The sequence below is a fragment of the Carlito syrichta genome, unplaced genomic scaffold, assembly GCF_000164805.1.
Source record: "Carlito syrichta isolate Samal-C Ts95f unplaced genomic scaffold, Tarsius_syrichta-2.0.1 Scaffold303123, whole genome shotgun sequence".
Classification (NCBI taxonomy): domain Eukaryota; kingdom Metazoa; phylum Chordata; class Mammalia; order Primates; family Tarsiidae; genus Carlito; species Carlito syrichta.
Window position 1 is genome coordinate 426,472 of NW_007247219.1, and position 2,983 is coordinate 429,454.

The window sequence follows — 2,983 nt, forward strand, 5'->3', positions numbered from 1 at the left end:
CTCACCTCAGCCTCCCAAAGGCGCGGGATTACAGGCTGAGCCACCGAGCCCGGTTTGCAAAAGAATTTTTTTTTAAATGAGCCGGATGTGGTGTCATGTGCCTGGGAGACTGAGGTGGAAGGCTCATCTGAGCCCAGGAGGTCGAGGCTGTAGTGAGCCATGATTGTGCCACTGCACTCCAGCCTGGGTGACAGAGTGAGACTCCAACTCAAAAAAAAACCATTGCTCACCATTGCTACGGCTGCGCACAACCACTCAGCACCTGTAGCAGGCGCTGTGTTCAGAGCCCTCCCACGTCATCGCTAGTAACCCTCAGTCATTTACCTCCACTTCATAGATGAGGAAGCCGAGGGTCAAGGAAGTCCAGCAGCTACAAAGTGACAGGAACCAGGCTCTGAAGCCGAGTGCCACGACAGACTTGCGTGGACAGACGGAGCGGGCTGGGTATAACGGCCCTCCCAAGATGTCCGTGTCCTCATCCCTGGAACACCCGTGACTACCACCTTCGATGGCACAGGGGACTTGGCAGATGTGATTCCTGGCTTAGCCAGGTGGGCCCCAGGCCATCAGGCACGTCAGAGTGGGAAGAAGGGATGAGACCGCAGACATAGAGGGAGAAGAGACCTGTGATGCAGGAAGGAAGACCGCATTCATTCTAGAAAAGTCAAGGAAAACTGGCATGCCGACCCCTTCAGCCCAGCGAGCTTGACTTTGGACTTCTGAAACGCCAGAACAGCAAGACGTGTGTTGTTGTAAGCTACCAAGTTTACGGTAATTTGTCACAATAGCAACAGGAAGCTAATACATACACAAAGGAGATAATGGATGAAAAGCACCAGGCAAACAGCTGGCACTCACTAAATGCTCTCTCTCTCCTTCCCAGCACTAACCCTTTTTCTACTTCCAGCTACAGCAGGTTGGCAGAGGGGGAGGAGACCTTCAGGATCTTCTAGCTCAAGCTCTACCAGCCCATTTTAAAGATAAGGAGACTGAGCCAGAGACAGGGAACAATCTGCCCCCAGCTTACAGCGGTGAAAGGAGCCAGGGAGCCATCTCCTGGGCAGGTCCCGGTGCTCCTTGGTCTGGTCTTCTGGTCTCTAGTGCCGGGCAGCCTGGGTGAAGTCCTCCAGTCTAAACCCATTTTCCAGGTGAGGAAACTGAGACCTGGCATTGCCCAAGAAATTTGAACCCGCGCCCCAAGCTGGCAGGGTGCCTGCAGGCCCGAGCCCCAGGAATCCGTCTCTCCTACTGGCCCTCCCCTCCCCCCCTCTTGAGCATGGCTCCTCCGTGTTTATCCCCAGCGGACAGGGGCCAGCGGGGTCTGGGAAAGCCACGTCAGGAGCCGGCCCAGCTGCTGCAAATCCTTAGCGGCCGTCAGCCTGGGAAAGCTCTGAAGCCTTCCTGTCCCCGCCCACCTGCCCCTCCCAGGCGGCCTGTCCAGACAGCTGTGAGAAGGCCCTCGGAGGCGCATCCAGCAGGGCGGGCAGGAAAGAGAGGCCCAGAGAGGAGGAGCTTGACCTCCGATCCCCAGCCAGTCCGTGGCATTATCCTGGGCTACCCTGAGCTGAGCCTGAGGCCCCCGGCTTGTCTGAGGGACCAGGAAGTCCCAGGGGCGTGACCTGCCCAGATGACACCGGAACACCCAGCGTCCTCCAGCACCGTTCTTTACGCAAAGCATTCCCTCCCACTGACACTCTTGATTCTCTCAACAACCCTGACAAGGCGAGGCTGCCGTGGCCCCATTTTGCAGATGAAGAAACGGAGGCTCGGAGATAAGACGTGCTAGGGTCAGGGTGCCACGGTGGCAGCGTGGGCCCTCCACTACCTTGATCTGACTCCAGCATGCTCCAGCCCCAGCCTTGCTGCGGGGCCTTGGCATACCCCTTCTTCTCTGACCTTCTGCGTTCTCATCCGAAAACGAGAGGATGACAGCAGCGTCTGCCTCCCAGGGCCACTCTGTGCCTCAGTTTCAGATAAGCGTGACAATAGCGGGAGATAAATAAGTGTGCGCTGGGCCTGGAACATGGCAAGCGCTGTCACGGCTCACCCCACCGCCACTCCAGTCACTGGAGAAACGCACGTCATCCCAAGCGTGCACCATGGGCAGAAACCCAACAGACAAAATGTTGACACGGGCCACACCGGAAGTGAGACAGCCACGGGGGTCCGTGGGGCAGGTTGTGCCAGGCCCAGGGGACAGTGAGCCAGGGACAGACTGCCTGACATGTTCAGGCAACACCAAATTCGGGTGGGCGACGGGTGTGGCAGGGAGATACAGGGGGCATCGCCAGGTGTTCTCACAATCAACTAACCCCTCAGAGCTTGAAATCTGCCCTGAGCCCCTGGGTCACTGTCTGAGGAGTGGAACGGCTCCGGGCAGCCAGTCTCCCCACCGGGAGGACAGGACATTTTGTTCTTGTGGCCAGATCCAGGGAGTCCCCGGGGAACACCCTGGATTGCCCCCCGAAGGCGTTTCCAGCCGAGGTCTGTCTCCTGGAGATGTGACACACCGCGTCTGCAGAAACGGCAGCGCCTGCCGCTCTGCCGTGGCATGCAGGGCCCTCCCCAGTGTGTCGAGGAGTATGTGTGCCTAACTGTGGGCCTGACCGGTCCTCCTGCTCGGTTCGCTCCCCAGGAACCCCACTCCATGCATGGGCGATGGGCCCAATGAGCAACAGCCCCGCCTCTGGTCACCCTTGGGGAGCAGGCGGCCCTGACTGCTCCCTCCCCACCCTGCGGACATCCATGGCAGGTCTGTAGCTGCTGCTGTCAGTGCCTCAGCCTTGCTCAAGAGGAGGAAACTTCCGCCGGCCCTCCGCAACCTAGTCTTCTGTCCGTCCACCTCTCCTGCCCACTGGTCCATGCACTCATCTTTCCACCCACCTCCCTAGTGATTCCACCCACATACCCATCCACTCATCCATCCATCCACCCACCCGCCCAGGCATCCATCCAGTTACCCATCCACCCACCCATCCATCCC